General features: G+C 33.3%; 1 protein-coding gene across 2 annotated transcripts in view; it reads right to left on the bottom strand.

The window, feature by feature from the left end:
• LOC118185082 (ETS homologous factor-like) overlaps nucleotides 1–20,958 on the bottom strand; it is a 148,971-nt gene that overhangs the window by 72,934 nt on the left and 55,079 nt on the right. Inside the window, exon 1 of one of the 2 annotated variants that reach the window (XM_085810079.1) lies at nucleotides 13,116–13,319. The exons of the other annotated variant lie outside the window; for it this stretch is intronic. The gene's annotated coding sequence lies outside the window, so the exon portion shown is untranslated. Of the gene's footprint in view, nucleotides 1–13,115; nucleotides 13,320–20,958 lie in introns of those variants that run through there. 2 annotated transcript variants of the gene reach the window in all.

The raw sequence follows: 20,958 nt of genomic DNA, 5'->3' as shown, positions 1-20,958 counted from the left end.
TTTTTCCCCTGCCAGCCAAGCTCCATAGTTTGAAAAAACTAGTTCAATGAACTGAAAACAGATAGTAAATATAAAGAAACAGAACAGAGAAATAAAGAAATAAGAGAATAAATCATCGCCGTATACAAGTAGTATTTCAAAAATTGGAACGAATTTTTTCAAGGGGATTTCAACTTTAATAACAGCACGTGAAACTTAAGTTGGGCAGGTTAAACGTCTAGTTACTTGCTATTTAACTAACATCAGGCTAAATAATTTTAGCTAAAAGATCTGAAAATGATTATTACAAATTAATGGCAGTGCTGAAATGGCCTGTCAACAAGCACAAACACCCGAACTTTATGTCCGCATTAAAAAATAAATAATTATGCTAACATTCCAACGACTGATGGGATTTGGTCAAAATATTTGTTTTTAACTTCAGTAAACAATTCATGCCCTGATTTCCATGATATATTTTACAACCTTTACACGCTCTCATTCGCCCAGCAATTAGCTAATGAGAATATTTCTAATGCACACACACACAAGATAAAACAAAAACATAAGATTCTTGCTGTCTCTATAAAGCGGAAAATTTAATTTTTAATAAATACTGAGGTTGAAGGGGTACTAAATTTATCCAGAGTTCCTAAAATGGGATATTATATTTTTCAGATGTCTTCTATTTCTTGTGTTTACTTATATTGAAAAATTAAAATGCGCTTAAAAGGTTAAACTGAAATTCTTATCGAAAGATAGCTCAAATATGTTAAGCTAGCGTTTAATTAAATGGAATTTCTGATATTAAAAATCCCTGGATGAAATACACAGGTTATATCTTTATGCACAAGTATTTATTTCAATAAACAGTTCTTTAATCGCCTAGAATACAATGAACAGTCATTTGATAGAAATTATAGTATTAATTATATCGTGAAGAAATAGATTCGGTTCCTAAGACGACATCTGAATCAAACTGGTTTCGAGCTTTGCTTTGTTCCTATTGAATAAGGAAGACCTGAACAGACAATTTCATAGGTTATTCATACGTGAAATAATTTCATAAGCATTCCAAGAAATTTCTCCTATAACGATACAGTCATTAGGTTTAATCATACGGATACGGCAAAGCGCATAAAGGCTACCTGAAGAAAAGAAGGGAGCACATTCTAAGTAAAATTTTTTTCGTATTCACATTACACATGGAAAATCCACGAAGATCATCCATGTAGCCATCTCGTTCGTCTGGATTCAAACGTAGGCTTAATTACCAGTATTTAGAAGTCTTAACCACTTAGCCACTTGTGGGACTAGAGTTATAAAGTTTTTGTGAAGTGAAATTTTGAAAAAATAACCGTTTTATCTTCGGAAGCCGAATCTGAGAGCTTCCATTTAATAGCTGCACGTAATGATCGCTACACCATAATGACATATATCAAGAATAGCATTTGGCATATTTCTGGGTAGCAAAGGAGAATCCCATTGAACACGTTGACCCTGACTACAAACCAACTATCTCTCATTAGATTTCACGTCATAAAATTAACACAAAACACCTTTTTTGTTTAATTTTCCCCATCAGTATTTCATTGCAGCTCGCTCATTCCTCGGGATTTCAGCCTTGATTCAACTACCGGTATTCAAGATTTTTTCCACTCTGTCTTTGGGTAAGGTATTTTCTCTCTCTTTGCCCCTTGCTTTCGTGGTGTACTTGAGAAGCACTTCCGGCTAACAGCCTGAAGGTTCGGAGTTCGAGTTCCGGCGAGGGTATTACACAATTTTTGTATATTTCCTGCTTTGAAATGCCTAATGACTCTACTATTTATGGCTCTAAGTTTTTCCTAAATGTTTTAATATTTTTATATTTTGGTTTAATGCACTTGCATACAGCCTTTTTTTATGTAGCCTGTTATTAACAGTATATCTGCAGATCAAAATCGAAAATTAGAAATTAGAAAAGCTATTTTGAAGTAACAAAATCGTAATTTTCAAATAGTATTATATTCATAACATTTGTTATCGAAAGGATCAATATTTGCTTATTTTTTATTAGTTCTCGTACTTTAACTGTTGTCTACTGAAAATCTGGTTCCCATACTAAAACGATTAAGGATAATTCGGCATCAGACCTAGATTGATCGATTTACACTAATCTGACATGTGCCCATTTATGGATTCACTTTTACATTGAGAAAAATGGAAGAAATTATGCCATTTATTAACTGCCGTCTTGTGATAATAACGATTGGTGAACAGAGTTGGTTTCTAAAGATCTAGCTCTTAACTCTAAGCAAAGCATGTACATTTTCAATTAGTCCTTGTTCCGAAATTCTTATGCACACAGTTAAAATTTAATATTATGTTGATAACCCATAGATTTTGATTCCTATCAAATTTTGGGAAATATTTTCCAGTTTTCTATTGCTGATATAAAATAAATGTTTAACTTTGAATTTATTTATTTTTTCCCCTGCCAGCCAAGCTCCATAGTTTGAAAAAACTAGTTCAATGAACTGAAAACAGATAGTAAATATAAAGAAACAGAACAGAGAAATAAAGAAATAAGAGAATAAATCATCGCCGTATACAAGTAGTATTTCAAAAATTGGAAAGAATTTTTTCAAGGGGATTTCAACTTTAATAACAGCACGTGAAACTTAAGTTGGGCAGGTTAAACGTCTAGTTACTTGCTATTTAACTAACAGCAGGCTAAAGAGTTTTAGCTAAAAGATCTGAAAATGTTATTACAAATTAATGGCAGTGCTGAAATGGCCTGTCAACAAGCACAAACACCCGAACTTTATGTCCGCATTAAAAAATAAATAATTATGCTAACATTCCAACGACTGATGGGATTTGGTCAAAATATTTGTTTTTAACTTCAGTAAACAATTCATGCCCTGATTTCCATGATATATTTTACAACCTTTACACGCTCTCATTCGCCCAGCAATTAGCTAATGAGAATATTTCTAATGCACACACACACAAGATAAAACAAAAACATAAGATTCTTGCTGTCTCTATAAAGCGGAAAATTTAATTTTTAATAAATACTGAGGTTGAAGGGGTACTAAATTTATCCAGAGTTCCTAAAATGGGATATTATATTTTTCAGATGTCTTCTATTTCTTGTGTTTACTTATATTGAAAAATTAAAATGGGCTTAAAAGGTTAAACTGAAATTCTTATCGAAAGATAGCTCAAATATGTTAAGCTAGCGTTTAATTAAATGGAATTTCTGATATTAAAAATCCCTGGATGAAATACACAGGTTATATCTTTATGCACAAGTATTTATTTCAATAAACAGTTCTTTAATCGCCTAGAATACAATGAACAGTCATTTGATAGAAATTATAGTATTAATTATATCGTGAAGAAATAGATTCGGTTCCTAAGACGACATCTGAATCAAACTGGTTTCGAGCTTTGCTTTGTTCCTATTGAATAAGGAAGACCTGAATAGACGATTTCATAGGTTATTCATACGTGAAATAATTTCATAAGCATTCCAAGAAATTTCTCCTATAACGATACAGTCATTAGGTTTAATCATACGGATACGGCAAAGCGCATAAAGGCTACCTGAAGAAAAGAAGGGAGCACATTCTAAGTAAAATTGTTTTCGTATTCACATTACACATGGAAAATCCACGAAGATCATCCATGTAGCCATCTCGTTCGTCTGGATTCAAACGTAGGCTTAATTACCAGTATTTAGAAGTCTTAACCACTTAGCCACTTGTGGGACTAGAGTTATAAAGGTTTTGTGAAGTGAAATTTTGAAAAAATAACCGTTTTATCTTCGGAAGCCGAATCTGAGAGCTTCCATTTAATAGCTGCACGTAATGATCGCTACACCATAATGACATATATCAAGAATAGCATTAATTCATTGCATTCATAGTGCACTTAAAAGGCTTCTGGAGAAGGAAAAGAGATACAGTCCGCCAAATTAAGATGGGTATGAGTTATCACCAAACTCATTTTAGTTCGTTCGTCATTACAAAGTTATTCGATTTTTCAGAGCATTGAATCTTGAAAGTTCCACAGTGTCCTCACCGGAAACTGAATCAAAGACTTCCAGTTATTAATTAGTTCATTAATTTGGCATAAAACATTATAAATGGAATCTATACAGGAACTAAAATAGTTTGTTGAGACATTAGCCACGTGCTCGATCATTTCAATGATTAGCTTCCAGGAGGGCAAGTAGGATTATCATTGCACAAATGTTTGCTCCATGTATAGCTAGTTATCAACGGGTAGAAGTCGACGTGACAGGCAAAACACTTTATTATTGAGCGAGCTAAAATTTATCAAAAATATCTTTCATAATTGTTTTACTTCATGATTACGGAAAATGTCTTTGACATAACAGCCTGCGGCAGGATTAACATTCTCGATTCTCTTTTTCATCTGCATTGCCCCACAGACCTTACTTCGCCGTGTAATGTTAACACTGTTAACATTACTCTATTAAGATTGTGTGTATTAAGAAATCATAATGCTATTTTTTGCTCTGGAATTTTTAAGCAATTTCCCACTTTTAGTCAAGACTTTCGCATGCAACAGGTTTGCAAAGTCAACATCTTTCTCGTAAAATATACAATTTTATAGATTCTGAAATATTTAAACCACTTTTGAACAGTACTGATATTGTGCCTACCGTGCATACTTCAATAAACTATATTTGTCAATAAATAACTCTGAGTAGTTTTAAAGTCGATTTAATAAATATGAATTCCTAAAGGAGGTTTTAACCACAGAGTTTTCTTAGCCATTCTAAAATTCACCAGAAGCCGAGATAAAGTCACTAAACATTGTAATTACACCTGAGTTCAAATCCAGGGGAACAGGCTGGTTGTTTGGGTATTTCCTTGGTTTTCCCCATGTATTACGTAGATCAAGCCAGTTTGCCTTATAAAGTTCTCCACGAAAGCGTTCCTTCCCTTAGGCATATAGCTCTTGCGTGCTTTGCCATAATCAAACAAACCAAACCGAAATCCCTCCCCCCAAAATCTCGAAAATAAAATATATGAGGGCGACTTACATGCATTTCATTCCTTTACCATTTTTAAGGAAGTTCATATTATATTTTGAACGTGTCTACGATAGACTTTTCCAAGAAGATGCTGAGATATATTTATGAATTTGTTCTTATATCCAGCAAATGAAATATTATGCTAATAATGATACTCTAAAGTATTAACGCTTTTAATATTTGATTTACTTCAGAAATCACTGTGAATGCATTCTTGAAAGATAAATTAGAAACTGAATGCCTACATCTCAAATATAATTTTATATTGCTTAAACACAGTTCCCATTTAGTTAAACAAAAGTAATTAAATGTACTGAGTACTTTTGTTAGTGAAGTTATAGGGCTTAACAGTAATATTTTACTCTGAGAAAGGTAATTCTTTATTGATACGTAAAGGAAGAAATTTAATGGTTACACAAATGATAAAGTTTTGGTAGTACAAATATAAATGCTATATAAGTCGTCCACAAAGACGACTTATTGACTCACAAACCTATTTACAAGAAAGCCGTTTATGCTCTAGATTCTACTACTTGTATTTCTTCTTGTCCTTGGAAAACCCCTGACATTTTCAAAATGACTCTTTTTTTGAAGTTTCTACTTTGTTAACTTTAAGAGCTATAAACAAACCTTTACAAACCGACATATCCTATCCTTGACGTAAGTCCTGTAAACATCCGTCAATCAGAAACAAACTTAATAAAAACTCGACTACAGGACCTATCAATTCCTAAGGAATCGAAAGCATTATACTGTGGAAATTTGAATTTGGATTTTGATGTTTTTATTCAAAGATTTTCGAGGACAAGTTTTGTATACTGAGAAAGCTATTTAATTAAGCTCTCATTAATCATTAGAACACGTCTCGGAAAGTTCTTTCAAGTATGACAAGAGTCTTGAAGTGCGCGCTATAGAAACCTGCCTTTCACAAAGGATCAGTCACAAGAACCTATGTAAGAAAGACGTACGTCCCCTGCAGCAATTCAAGGCCTTCATGTCATTACTTTTTTCCAAGATGAGCTTCTTGCTTGGCTCGCAAAGCTTTTATGCTTTCTGACCGAAATTTGCTTTCGGTTCTTTGTGCTATGTAACGAATAAAACCGCATAACATGAATCAGATCACCAGGTGTCTGCATCGCGTTAAATTTATATTCATTGAACTAACAAGTATCTTTTAAATTTATATATGTAAGAAGAAGGTAGTTTTTTACACCCAGACTACGGCAAAAGAACAAGAAGACGACAATGAACTTTTAATTTAGACCAACCGCTAGGATCTGACATTTTACGTTCCGTTTAATTGACGTGGAATGCAAAGGATGGATAGCACGGAACATATAAAATTACAAAATTATTTTCTAATATACTTTAAATAAATATTTAATACTAAATATTTGTTTACTTAATCCTAAATATTTTGTTTTCACACGTGTTATAAAGGTTGTAAGGTATTTCTCCCGCCTTTTTAGCATGCCTTCGTGGTGTAATGGCCAGCAAACTCGGAGCGTATTTGAGAAGACCGTAGCTCGAGTCCCGGCGAGGGCATTGCTCATTTTTCATCTCTCCTGCTTTCAAAAAGTACCTAATGTCTCCTCAGTGGCGCCCGAACTAAAAGAGGGTGAATGATGATTCTTCCCCACCAGGATTTGGCAAATGGGTCCCCTAAACCCCAGTCGTCCTTTAAAAGGGGAAGTATGTAAGGTATTTCTCCCATCTTCTTAGCATGCCTTCATGGTGTATTGGTCAGCAGACTAGGCGCGCATTCGAGAGGTCCGTGGGTCGAGTCTAGGCGAGAGCACAGATCATTTTTATCTCTCCTGCTTTCAAAAAATATCTAATGTCTCTACAAGCTTTATGAATTTTCTAGTTCTGTTTCTGACTATTCTGAGATCAAACAGTTGTACTATCAAATGCAAAACTCATAGCAATGTTTTGGGACCTCGTGAGCTGTTTCTTCTTTCCCCCTTCCAATGTGAGAATAAATTTCCGAATAAAACGAGTTAAAATTTACTCATCTGAGAGGTGTGTTAGTGAAACATCCCCTTTTTTTGGCATACCTTGATTCATATTTTATTTCGAGTTCAATTCATCGTATTAGAAACTTTATTTTCTGTATTCTAGATTCCGGGATGTACTGTGTATATTCTATCCCTCGCTGAGAAGTCTTCGCTGGTTGAATCGAAAACGCAGCAAAATAGGCTCCACGAAGAACGTATTATTAATAATATTAATATAAAAATTTATATATAAATTTCTTCAGTTTATATTTATTTTCGCTGCAATAACGTATACTGTTTATTAAAATTCTAAAATTTATTTAACAACGAATTTATGGGTCTTGATGCATCACGCTGATATGATTTTGGATATAATTAAGAGAATGCACTAAATATATTGCAGTGCACATTTATTAGTTCAATTTGAATTATAAACTATCTGTATGTGATCTCAATTTGTTCGGAGAAATAGTTGCCGAGTTTCCTATTTTTTCAAAACTCCTAGACAAAAGTTTGGAAAACCTTTGGCCGAACTTTGGGCAAATGTGTTTAGTTGAATGATATTTTGAGTATGAACTTTTCCATTCGTTAAAGGCATTTTTATTGAATAATTCAATTTTATTCTGTAAAATAAATTATTATTCATTAAAAATGTGCCATTTAACAAATCATTAAATTTTAAATGCCTAAAACATGTTTTAAAAATAAGATCTGAAGTTTTTATAAAAGACTTAAAATTCAATTACTATAGAATATCCATTGATAATTAAACACCTTTGCGCAAGAGCTTAAATGTATTTTCGCAGCGTTGCACTATGGGATTTTAGCAGAGAGTTAATAATTTTTAAACGCTGAAAGAAAGCGCGAAATTTAAAGCTAATTACTCGTAACATTTTAACTCAGCGCAGTTTCATACCTTAAGAATAACATTTCAAGTATTTGCCTAGAAATCTAAAAAATCTGGCATAAATTTATTGTACAGAGCTTTTGCGTAAGTTTTCCTTAAATTGTTCATAAAAATCATTCATAAAATCAAAAATTTATTATTAAGTAGAATACGTTTCGTAATATTAGCATTACCCAGCTAAATTTTAAATTAATTTTTTTACTAAAACGCAAAAATACCTTTCTCCGAGATAAAAATATTTTTGAAGATCCGTAATATAATTTATTTAACACTAAAGCATTTTAATTTAGTTAGAAATTTTGCTGTGATAAACTTACCATTCGTGATCAAATGATTCTATTGATAAAATACTCTTAAAATCTTAATAACTCTAACTGGATTTAGGATACATTGTCTAAACGCAGACATTTGAAATATTAAAAACTTTATGGAAATGATGATAATTTATCTATCATTCCTTAAATGTTTTTTCAAGTTTAATACAGAATTACAAATATTACGATAATGTGAGCATTTGATCAGTTTTCAAGAAATAAAAAGTAGTTTCTGACTAGTAATGACATAAAAATTTGTCATCTTTAGGAAATATATAATTTTTTCAAAGAGCACCTGCCGTTCCAACATTAAAAAACAAACAGAATTTTCTATATAACATTGTAAAAAAAAGATAAGAACATGAAACATAATAAGTAATAAGGGTAATAATACAAATGATAAGAACATAAAATGCAGTAAATAATAAGAGTAATAATAGAAACTAAGAAAGTATTTATTTCTCAGAAAGCTACCACTCCTTTTATTAATAAAGGAAGTATTTTATTTTAGAGCATTATATAGCTCTGATGATATTCATGTGCATAAAGGCTTTAGTTTCGGAAATGTTTTACAAGGTATTGAAATTTTACACGATGTTTTGTGCACGATGTCGCAGAGAAAATATTGTTTATCTGATTCATCAAGATTGTAAGTAGTTGGCTAGATGAAAATGGGGTTATCACAAGCTAAAACTGTAAAACTGTCAAACATTCATCGTAGTATCAAGTCATGAATAGACTATAGATTTAATTCCCTAGCCATTTAAAAGTTTCAAGAAAAACAGTTTTAGAGTTTCTCTCGGTTACAACCCCTTCTGATGATCGTCTTTTCACGTATAACCACAGTTATGTTTCAACCCGGTTCTGATTACTTTGTGGCATTTTTAAGATGAATATTTGGCTTAGCTGTGAGAAGAGAGCGTCTTTTCAGGGAGGGCAGATGAAGTATATTGAGTAAAAGACAATATCATATGAAGGGGACAAATGTGGAGCTATAGCTATAGTGTACCTGGATTCATGTGTAGCATGCCATATATGGCATCTACACATGAATCCAGGTACAATTTCTGAGTGTAACACTTCACATAATGATGTCAAGAGCGGTTAGAGCATCATTTTATACTTCCGACATAGTCGAAACGGAGAATTACAGAAGATCCTTGTTTGAAAAATAAGCTGTTTGGGTTCCGACATTGGCTTCCATGTGTTTGTTGTCTTTCAATACTTTATGTTATCAGGAAGAAGTCCTTGATCAGTTTTATGACACTATTTGCTGCGAAAGCGTTTGTAATTTATTTATTTTAAAGGATGATAACGCCCTGCTACATATAGCAGCTATAGTCAGCTGGTTACAGTATCACGGAATTTAACGAATGATCTGGTCAGGACGGTGATCAGACCTCGATGAGGACGGTCACATTTATGAAATCACCTAGTGAGAAGAAGTTGCCTTGGTTCTAATATATTATCATTGTGAAAGACAGTCAAGGCATGCATAGGCTTGATTTCTAACTGAAATATCTGAAAATGTGATTGGTAACAGGGAAAGGAGGTATCAAACTTGCATTCATGCTAAAGGGTGGACATATTTCCTACCTCTGTTAATTTTAGATAATGTTTTTGTAATTTTTTCTCGTGTAATTATTACAGAACAATATTTTGTAACTAATTGTTCAGAATAAAATTAGTATAAGCACTTTTAAATACAATAAGTTATTATACTATCTACTCCTTTGCTAAAATCCTAAGTTTATGCTAAAATCTTGTTTTAAAAACTATTTCCTAAAGCTTATTTGTTTCTTAACTATATAGCATTTCCTACAATCACAAGGAAACAGGATAAGTAAAGCTCACTGAAATTTCACTCAAAGAAGTGATAAGATAAAATCAAACTGGCATGAGATCTGGCTTGAATTAAAATAAGATTTAAGTTGGCAACACACTAATAGTTTTATTGTGCTGTTAAAATTAATTTTGAAGATTTACTATAATTTTGTAATGAAGAAATTAAATTAAAGTTGGTCGTAGTACATGAAATTACGTAACATTCAAAATTAATTTCGCTTGATTCAATCTAGTTCCTGATTACCAACAAAATTTCATGAGTAATAGTATTTTTGCATGCTTGGAAAATAGCTGACTTTTGGGAATTTGCATATGTTTTATAGCGATCTAATGGAATATGAAATAAAAGTTGTAATAAAATCGATTCCCTTCTATTGCATAATTCTGGATCTGAAGCATATGCTGCTCTATTATTATTACTAAATTACTCTGAATTTATAAAAGTTTGATAAAATTTTATTCTACTGATTTATAGGAGCTTATAAAGACAGAAACAGCTTATGAGATTTATAGACAGTTTATTACGGGTTTGAATTAATTTATGTATCTAAAACATACAAGCATTAATTAGGATCTTCAATATAATTTGAAATATGAAATTTCAAATATATGATCGTATACACATATTAATTAAAAAACACCACAGATGAATTTATTAAGTAACCCATTTTAGCGAAAGCTTAAATATCAGTGAGCACTAAGAAATATTTACAGTTATTTGCCATTTATTTAACTATAGTTCGGCTCACCAGAGCTGGAATTAGAACTGCAAGAATAAAACTTTTGAACTTTGAGATTAAAATATTTTTTTTTAATGTACGTTTACTAAAACTCTCTCTTTCAAATAATTCTCAGGTTTTGGATTCCAAACTAAGTGTTAGTGCTTACCTGTTCTTTCTCACAAGTAAAAACTTTAAGGACATTGTAAAGGTGTTAGGTTTTTCAGAGCAGCAAACTTAGAAAATCGTCTATACCCTTCTCGGGATTCGAACCATGGATCTTCCGGACCTCGGAAGAGGTCCTGACATACTAATAATACTAATAATTACACTGACACACTAATAATTACACTAACACCTGACATACTAATAATTACACTACAATGGAAAGAATAAGGGAAGGTGATAATTCTTTATACGTTTAAGAAATAAAATCTTTTACTTGAAATAACAAATTTCTATGAAAAACTTCGATGCCGTGTTCCTATTAATTTTTATTTTAATTGAGTGGTTCAAAAGTGCTCTTGAGCAAATGATTTTCTGTTAAATTTAGATAAGTTCACTCATGTCAAAATTATCCTTACATGCAAGAAATCACGGGTTTCTCAGAAACTCTTAATTATAATTTTATAAATTTGTGAGGAATGCTACATAACACCATAACGCATAAATACAAAGGAAAAAAATTAAGATCACTTAATATGATATGAAACTGCAGCATGAAAAAATCAAAATTGTAATAATATGTAACAAAGAGAAATAATTAGGGTATTAGAAAGTAATTAGGCTTAGGAATTTAATATGGAATGGGATCTCCTTTGCCTTGTACACACATACTATCATACAGGTTTTCATGCTGGCAATCACACTGTTAACCACAGCTTGAGAGAATTAAGCAATGTGTTCTTCAGAGCATTTACATCTCTAGCAGGAGCATATCTCAGTGCAACTGCTTTTCCAAGGTAAACTATAAGTTTTTTGCCGGCTTAAAATGAGGAGATTTTACTGGCTACGTTATTTGCTCAGTACCTTTACTTTCACAAAATTCGGTAACAAGGTTTGCTCGATGTGGGTGAGCATTATCGTCCGTAGGTGAAGCGGTCGGATTCATATGGACTTCCGAAAAGACTTACACGAGGTTCTGATACCTCACTCCGATATCTCTGGCTGATCACAGATTCACTGTTGAAAATATGCAGGGGCGTAAGTCCATCGATCATTATTCTTTCCCATGGCATCACACCTGCATTACCGAAACGGCCACATTCCATAATCTTCGAAAGAAGATTATCGCGTTAAACACGTTTAAAATCGGGTGTTAAACTAAACCTCGACTCATCAATAAAGAGAACATGGGATCATTTATGTTCATTCCATTTCTGATGTTCTTTGCCCCAATTGAAGTGATCCTTCTTTTGCTGTGAAGGCAGTGAAACATATACCCTTGGTTTTATGATATAAAGGAATTTTTTATTAAGCGTCCTGGACACAGTTTACGGCACTACAAGAGATCCAGTAGCGGCTGCAAGCTCTGAATTTAACTGCCCGAGTAGTAGACTTCTTGTTACGACAGCAGCTGTTGCTAGATATCAATCTTGAGAAAGTGTTGTTCGTTTACGGTCTTGTTACCAAGAGTTCCAAATTGTTTTCATAGGCTAGAAACCGTCTATCTTGAAATATTCACACATCTCACTGCTTCCATGATTATCTGTCCTGTTTCTAAATGGCTGATGATTCGCATCTTTATTGATTCTTCCAAATGATACTTCGCTGCCAAAATAAAATGTTTTAAATCCTTGTACACTGAAATCAAATGTTGTATAGCATAAATTCATTCAGATAGCCACTTTGTTTAAATCCCTTGATCCACGTTTGTTGACATAACGCCTTAACTTGCATATCAGAAACCGTTTGATCGCTTTTGATTGGATAATGCTAATTAGCTTTGTCTTTTACACATTCCCTGAAAACTGGATTGCATTGATTGGATATTTCATCGAATATAATTTTTACTAGGTATGAAAAGATAAATTTGGACATGAATGTATATTCCTATAGCTTCTGAAAATTTATATGTGTACATATTTGGAGGTAGACGATGCTAACCTAAACAAAGCAAAGACTCTTAAAGCAATATCTTGATTATGACGAAACAATATGGAATTATTCAATGGGAAATTTCACCGATTCCTATAAATGGAGAAAGATATTCTTCGCAATGACAGAAATTATGTAAAATAAGAGAAATATTTACCAAGGAATAAGATTTTAGGGAGAAGAGTAACAACAAAATCATTCTTATACCTAAGTGTAGACCTCCTTCGTTTCCAGAAGATAGGCCTTCTGGAAAGAGAAACTTCCGTATTGTTGGATTCCTTACTTAGGAGCTCCGGCACATCATAATACGCTTTCGTCTAAATGAATTCTTTACACAGAATGTTTTGCACAGTAATCCTCATTTCTTAGCATAAAAATACACGTCTGTACTTTCATTCATATCATTGATCAGATATTTTTCGTTTCCATTAAAAGGCAGTCCCGAAAGTCACGTGTGTCTGATCAGCTTATTTTGTTTTCCTAGAGCAGCGTACATTCGATGCAAATCACAACTTGAGAATTTTTTTTTCCTTATAAAGCGAATTTCGGTTGCGTAAACTATTGTGCTACTCTGATCACTTTTACTTGCGATTTTACGATAAATGAACAATATTTTCAAAACGTCTACCATGTACCCTTGCAAATTTTTTTTTCCTTGTTGGTGACAACTCTTTCCCGATAAGCTTAAACTGACCTCGAAAGAGAGGACTTGTAGACAGAAATAACAGTTACTGAAGGTAATTTCTTTGGTTATGCATGGATCTTAATGATTTTATGCTTTTTGGTTTGCTGGGTCATAATTTACAGGTTTCTCTTTATAAGAAAAGAAATTTAAATCACAAGAGTTAAGAAAGAAATATGTTTTTTATCCGACTTTTAATGAAGTAACTTCCTCATTACAGTTGTGTTTACTTAAAAGGAAAAAAACAAGCGTTACTTCTTGTTCGTCCTCTCTAGGTTAAAATATGTTTTAAGGGAAATTTTCGAAAGTGAAAATAGAACAGAGAGATTGAACGAAAGATTATACACAAAAGCATATTGACCTCACCAACTGCCAAAAAGGAATACCGAATTATCACATCTATAACTAATTTATTACATGCGAAATTTAAGCAAGGATTTTCGGGAAACAAAATGTTTAAATGAATTTACAGTTTTTGGTAAATAATTCAAATTTTAAATTACACGTTTTTTGGCTGAAATTTTAAGGTTTACAAATTACAAAACTATATATTTCCATGTTTTTGATTACGGTAAATAATCGCATTCACACTGTTTCCTCAAATTACTAACCTACGTATGTGTTTCTTTCTAACATGTCCACTTTAACGTCATTAATTAAGAAAACTCCCACAAAGTGCAACTATATTCTTTTCCACATTCCCCTGTATTTGTACGTAACTGCAAATAAATATTGCTAATATAATTTAACATTAAATATGTATAATAATATATTAAAATATTAATGTTATCGTTCTCATATAAGTTTTCATATAAATTAATAGGAAACCCCTATAATATTACATGATAAGAAAATTAGAGGATTGATCTCCTGTTTTAGAACGATAAAGGGTCTGTTTCGATTCCGGTTAGGGTTAGCTTAGGTTAGGTTAATCGAATGTCGCAAAGCATGCAAGGGTTATCTGCTTAAAGGGAGGAATTTTCGAGGAGGACTTTTTAAGGCTCGAGGAGGAATGTCTTCGAGGAGGACTTTTTAAGGATCGAGGAAGACTTGGATCGTATTCATGTTACACATGGAATAAATCACGAAAACTAACTGTGATACCAGCTCATTCGTCTGGATTCGAAATCATTTCGAACTTTCAAAATTCAGTGGTCTTACCCAGTAGGTCAATGATGGAGATTTCTGTTAGAGACAGAGGTGAAAAGCCATAAAATTGTGCATAATTAAAAAAATTAGCACTAAATAGTTTAATTTCACAGCAAAAAATCGAAAGAAATCCACCCCCCCCCAAAAAAATTATCCATATAAAATAACTGTCTGATAAAAAGTTAAGCCTGTTAAACCGACTGCTGTAAAGATTCTGGCGATAAAAAAAAGAGTTACGATATGTAGTGTATTAAAGTATCTGCTTTTAAAATCTTCAAGTAAAGAGTTATTTTTTAGCTTCAAGAAAAAGGTGTTTAGTAAAAATTTATAAAGCGCTTCAATTATTTCGCAGCTAATAATTTCCCGCTATCTTTATCAGGAAGCTAGATAGACTACTAATTCCTAAAAATATGGGGTCAGCCTCTCTGAAGTTGTTTCATCGAGCAGCAAGAAATCTTTATAAGATTTCTTAATTTGTTACATACTTATTCCCTCCTAACCCCTTCTCCGAAAAAAATCTTTTCATCTGAAAACATCAGATTAAAGTTTAACACTTTGAAGGAGAATTTGCCATTAAAGCCATTCAAAAGTTTAAGAAATTTAAAAGTATGAAAAATCATGCAAATATTTGGCTTATGTTCTTACATAAAAACAGATCTTACAACTTCCAAATCATGAAACTAAATTTTTATTTAAAACTCAATTAAAAAAGAATTTCAGTTTCAAACATTTCGTTTGTTTCTGGATTTCCTTTTTGAACATAAAATAGTATAAATAGAAAAATAAATATCAAAATATTATTTTCTTATTATTATTAAAATTAAAGGTAAAATATATAGAGTGGTCTTGCAATCTACATATTACGTATTACACAATTTCATTGCAGCCGATTGATTTTATTTTAACCCCCTCCCCCCAAAATAACGCACATAAGAAATAGAGCTAGACATTTTTCTATCGATCTGTAGTAGGAAGTTAGATAGCTATTTTATTTACGGCTGTTGTGGTAAAAAAAAATAGCACATCTTGTAAAATACTGTAACAAATCTAGGTAAACTGATTTTTAAATAATTAATTCATGTTGTATTGAGCAGCATGCTTTAATTGTTAAGACAAATGAACTATCGTTCGCGTTGGATTGCAGCAGTATCCATTTATTGCAGCAATATGCATATTTAAAATTTTATCTCCCATTTATTGCGGACATCATTTTATCCCAAAGTGAAAAGAATAAAATATTTATGGAAAGTTTTCTTTAGTTCAATAATTTCAATAAATAAATTCACCTAATATTTTTTGGAAATATTGCCTTGAATTATAACACCTTATGTACTATGTCATATATATATATATATATATATATACACTTCCATAGATATTGCATATACAACCTTAAAACCTAAACTACTGCTAGGAAGTTTCTTTCAGGCTCTTTATTTTGATTTTGAGATCTGGGCTTATCAAGAATTTGAAGCCTAGGCCTACATATCGTGCGGTAGATTGGTTGATTATTGATTATGAGAAAGGATACAAGGTTATCTGCTAAGGACAGAGACCTTCACGGAAGACCTTTTGAGGAAAATTGACTCATATTTCTGTAGAAAATGGAGAAATCCTCAAAACTCCGGCACATCTAGCCCTTTTGTCAGGCACTGAAGGCGGGATGAACTACTAGTGTTCAACGGTTTTATTCACTTGGTCACCTTTTGCATGTAGATGGATGATACAACCTCGGAACTAGCGAAATCAGAAACTATCTTTGAATATTTTCCATTTTATGATAAGACTCAGGGAATAGTCCTTTAACCTTGCTTACCATTATCTGACTGTGTGTACTCTAAGTATGATTAGGTTTTCTTGTCAATAAAAACACCCAAGAACTATACGCTATGGAAAAAGAAATCGAGCGTTACTTAATGAGAACTAATTCATACGCGAAAGATTGGATTGGATTATTCATTTATGGCAAAGCACACGAGGGCTATCTGCCTAAAGGGAGGGATGCCTTCGTGGAGGACTTTTTAAGGGAAACTGGCTCGTATACACGTTACACATGGGGAAAACCACGAAAACGCCCATGCAGCCAGCCCGTTCGCGGGATTCGAACCTCGGACCGAACTATCAGTGTTCAACGTCTTTACCGCTCGGCCGCTGGTGGGCACATACGCGAAAGAAAAAGCGGCAGTAGAAAACTCATGGCGGTCCATAGTTAACCATTCCGTCCCCCCGTGAGCAGAACACTAGAAGAAACTGCCAATATTCAGTGAATTTATGCTTTGAACGTATGTCGTACCTTTATCAATGTCGAATTCTCATGTTACCCGAAAAATTTCTCTCTCAGATAAATTTTTCGGGCAGCATGAAGATTTGTGCGGTGCATGTAAACTTCCATTCTGAAAACCGCAAAGTGCGTGGAGCAGATTGTATACTTGCTCCAAGTGCTAAAAAAACATATATAATGTAATAGTTTAATATGTCTGTACTCCCTTTTCAAAATGATACACCGAACAAGGTCATAAGGAAATCCTTGTTAACTCTCCATACGCAAGGGATTTGTGGCATTTTTTGTACCTTTATTTGTGGACGCAACTACAGTCAGAAAATGAAAGCTAAATTGGTACAAACCACAAATTTTGGTGTAGCATGTTTGCAAACTGAAATTAATTAAAGTCTGTTTTTTGATCGAAAAAGAATTTTGAAGCATTGAAACGTCCGTTCTGAGAAAATACCGAAGACTCTTTTATATACCTGGAATGAAATTTTCATTTTCATTTTGAAGTTAAATATTTAAATTAATATCCCGTAAATCTTACCGAATTATGCTAAAAAAGGGCGTTTTCCCCCTAGTACAGAGAAAAATGTTCTACCAAATGCCCATGAAGCAAAGATCGACCACATTCACCATACAAATCTCATGCAGATATACTAGTAATAATTACGAGGAAGAACAGGAAGTGGAGGGCAAAGTACCAAACTTTTCCAATGGTTTTGCAGGTAGGGTCTCCACCTCATTAACTGTACAGCTTCAGCCCAATTTTGATGAATAACATCCCAAGGGATGGATCCTAGGGTCTGTCACTCATCTTTTCCTGCCACTAAACCTCTCGAAAGTACTTTTGTCTCGACAGTATTTTAAGTGTCCCTACACCCCCAATGTCTATAGTTCAACACTAAACAACTAATTTGTATGTAGTTAGGAGTATAGTGATTATACAACACTGATATAGAGAGCGGAATTAAATGTATAGCAGTACTTGGGGGACGTAACAAGCAAATGGTTAGATTTTCAAGCAAAACTGAAAAGTTAAAGAGACTTGCTCTTGATGTTCCATGAATGTTTCCCTTCATAAAAGCTCAGTTAGAGAGCAAAAAAGCCTCACAGAGCTGATAGTCTGTCCCTCCCTCAGCATTGCAGTCTCCACCGACAACAAAAGTCCCATGGAGGGATTTGGATACATCATGGACACAATGCAAGTGTCGATGCAACCCGCAAGGACTTTTGACAGCAGAAGCTCCGTAATCACATTTTTACAACAACTGGATACACGTTTCTTGCTTTATGCAGTTGGGGGAATACAAAAGGTCAGCGAAAGCGCACTTCGAAGACACGAGGCCCTAATAAAAATTTACCAAAAGGAATAGGTAAATTTTTATTAGAAGAACCAGGCATCGAGAATTCGAAGTAATTAAAACCACTATAGTGAAAGCTTTTCCCGTGGTGAAAGATAGGGCGAAATCGGAAGCTCAATTGCTTAGCAGATACCAGATTAAGGTCGAAGAACTGATGGAATTTATATTAAGAAAAATACAATTGGTAAATTTATTGTATGGGAAAAATCCCAAGGCCTTTGATATTTTATCAGAAAAATGCCTGTGCTCTTTAATTACAAATGGTGAAAATGCATTAACAACAGAAATGTATATATGTAAACAGTGATGCTGTGAAAGAGTCCATAAAGTACGAATGTATTATGATTTTAGAAAAACGGTTTTATGGTATCTGTACTGCTCTCATTGTTGCACTAGTAGAGAATTGTAAATCATTTAGATAAATCCGACGATCTTAGTTCTTTCACTCCAGAAATGGCAGAAAAGCAAAATCTTTATTACTGCCGATTCGATTCCTATTATGCTGAAGAAATTATTGTTGCACAGAAAGCAACGGGCAGGAGAACTTTTATGTTTTTGCCGAAGGTAGGGAAAAGATACTTAACTACCAACGGAGAACTGACGCGCTTCCTTCACAGGATACGAACCCTTTTTCTCTTATCTTCGTTAAGTGATATGAACATCTGCAGCTGTGGAGAAGTGGGTGATGACGATCATTACTACTAATTCACAAAGCCACTACACCAGAAGCAACCAAGTGATCAAGACAGATCGCAGTGGGCGGATAATATGTGTACAAATCGAAATGTAAAAGCAAAGCTGAGAGACCTGATAAAACTGTGTGCGGAAAAGAACTCAGCCATAAGCAGACTATGAACTGTGTTTTAAACACCCAAAAAGGATGGATCTATTTGTACTCTGCCTTAACTCTGCTGGGCTCGTAATGTCCTAGGACTTTATCCATTTAGTGTGCACGTATTTTACACTATGTAATGACTATTGTAATTTAAACTAATATTGTATTTAATACTGAGCATTGACTACGGGTTCACTGTGAGGATGAAAGATATTTATGTAAAAATTTTTATCTTCTAGAGATTATGTTTTCCTCAGCTCTTGAACTGTCAATCTCTCAATCATTGCTTGGCAATTAGTATGAATATAATGGCACTATATTGATACTGTAAAATAACCATTGTAATTTATACTATTATTGTAATTAATACTATTGTTTATGGGGTCCACAGTAAGGGTGAAAAATATTAATGCAAAGAATATTATTTCTAGTGACCATATTTTCCTATACTCTTGAAGTGTACATTTCTTAATCATTGCCTGGCTACATATATGAATATATTTAGTTTTATATATAATGCGGTGTTCTACTAGCATTGTAAACAGAAGTATGTAATGGATTGTATACAAATAATAGATTTGTATAGAGACTATCTAAACTAGTTTAGTATACAGACGCAAAATAGGCTTCCGGAAGGTTACTTTCTACAGACCAAAATAGGCTGTAGCATTTAATTTAGTAGTAGTTTTATTAGACAGCAATTCTATTAGACTGCAGTTTTAATAGACACAGTTTTTATTAGACATATTTTTTTTAAGAAAAAGAGGTGTTTTTTTTTTTTTTTTTTTTTTTTAAGACGGAGCATGGTAACTAACTCAGATGTGTCATAGGGAAGTCTGGTCTTTCAAGCTCTCCGAGGTTGCGGCGTAGTGGAAGTAGATAGCGTCTGCAGAGAGGATATTTAAGTGCTGTGAGGCTGAAATCTTTTTTTGCAATAGGGTCAGCAGTCCTCCTCTGCAGTGTACCTGTACCTGTAGCACAGGAAGCTCATAACTCAAAAATGTAAAGGCAGAAGTGATATAAGAGAAAGTTCAATTTAGTGATCTCTGTCTTCAGCTTCGTAAATAATTTTGATAAAAACATGCATTTATCAGTCAGATGCGTTAATATTTTTCACAAAAACCAAAGTTAAAGAAATTCGATAATTGTTTAGATGTATAACAGTCATGCAAAAGCGAAATGCTTATTAGTCGTGACAAAATACATAAACATTGTTGGAAAGTCAAACAAGTTGTTTCAGAAGCCTGAATCTCACTTCTGAACCATAAACCAAAGTATTTCAGGAATTTGTTTAAACATTTTATAATAGCTCATTTACAAAGTGAGAATGAAGTGCCTAAATCAGTAATAAACCATGTTTTTTTCTAATTTAGCAAACAGAACTTATGGAGCGAATACAAACTGGATGAGGAGAAAGACAATACTACATATACGCACAATGTTTTCATATAATTGAAAACTAATAACTTTATCTGTGTTTTGAAAATGAAAGTATTTCATTATAAACACATTTCCTGTTCAATAATTATCCTAGCTTAACAAACAGTTACTGAAATTTCACCACAATATTTGCCTCACTTGCGGTATAGCGGGAATACTGGTAGTTTGACAACGGTTCAAATCCCAGCAAATCGGTTACCTGCATGAGAGGTTCCGTGGCTTTATTCATCTGTAACGTGAACACGAGCCAAATTCCCTTAAAAAGGTCCTGTGGAAGACATCTCTCCTCTTACGCAGACAATTGCCATTTGACT

This window comes from Stegodyphus dumicola, chromosome X2 (assembly GCF_044657685.1).
Source record: "Stegodyphus dumicola isolate Sdum_Otavi_A_Nest chromosome X2, ASM4465768v1".
In the NCBI taxonomy this organism is placed as follows: domain Eukaryota; kingdom Metazoa; phylum Arthropoda; class Arachnida; order Araneae; family Eresidae; genus Stegodyphus; species Stegodyphus dumicola.
Note: the sequence above shows the minus strand (reverse complement) of the source record. Positions and strands in the feature narration are given on the sequence as shown.